This window comes from Austrofundulus limnaeus, unplaced genomic scaffold, assembly GCF_001266775.1.
Source record: "Austrofundulus limnaeus strain Quisiro unplaced genomic scaffold, Austrofundulus_limnaeus-1.0 Scaffold21, whole genome shotgun sequence".
Classification (NCBI taxonomy): domain Eukaryota; kingdom Metazoa; phylum Chordata; class Actinopteri; order Cyprinodontiformes; family Rivulidae; genus Austrofundulus; species Austrofundulus limnaeus.
The window spans coordinates 1,693,869-1,694,987 of record NW_013952423.1 but is presented as its reverse complement, the minus strand read 5'-3'; positions in this window follow the sequence as shown (position 1 = coordinate 1,694,987).

The following is a 1,119-nucleotide window of genomic DNA, read 5'->3' as shown; positions in this document are numbered from 1 at the left end:
TATATATATAGTTTAATATGYTATGTTTATAATAAGTAAAACATTTTTTCTGAACAATTTTCTATAAGAGAAATGATAGAAATACTCGTTATTGTTGTCGATCCATGACTTGATTTAATTCAGAATAATTCGTCTCCAGATAAAAAGATTTGTGTTTTTTAAATATAATGTTTGTGTTTTTAGTTGATTCATTTGGAAAACTGATAATTATTTAATTAAACTCAAACATTTCAGTTTAAAATAACGTTGCAGGTTTTTTGATAAGAGGCACTTTGGAGAAAACTCRTGGAATTAAATTTTGATTTGCTTTAATATTCAAATACTTGGCAAATGTAAAATGTGTTTGCTTTAAAATGAAGTTTTTTGAACTTGCTTATTTGTGCTAATTATTGTGTAATTTGTTTGTTTGAACATAAAATAAGCATGAAATGAAAATAAAGGAGTGATTTTACTTTTTAACTGTCCTTACAAGAAACGAACAATTCAGCTTTCGTTGAAAAGAAATAAATGAATTCACAATCAGGAGAAAAGAGAAGTAAAAACTGTTTCACTTTCTGTCTCAATAACTACCTGTTATTTTAGGTTACACAAAAAACCAAATCATGAACTTTTTCCACCACAAATGAGAATCTAAAAGAGGAAGAATCGTAACATCATTAAAATGTCGCTGCAGAAAGTTTTTCTCAGGGTTTTACTGTAGCCCTGAAGAAGCATTATTATAATTGTATGATTTGCTATAATTAGGGACACCCTGTGGATTTGATTGGCTCAGATGAAACTTTAATGATCCCTGCGGGGAAACCGGGCTGCAGACACAGACTGGGACTTTGTTCTTATTTAGTCTCTAAATGAACACGGAGCAAATAAAGAGAACAACTCTTCAGTATCAATACATTTGGAAACAAAATAAGTTGCATTTATAAAAACGTGAACACAGATTTTGTCATTTTATTTTGGTTCAACTGCTTGAAGAAGTTGATTGCTTCTTATCTTCTTCATTTGTTTTCTTGTTTTTTTTTTCGCACTTAAACTTCCCAAACTGCTTTTGATTGTTTTATCTTTGCAATTTTTTAAATTTTGCATAAATTGTAACAAATTTTCCCCCTCTTGTTTTTATTT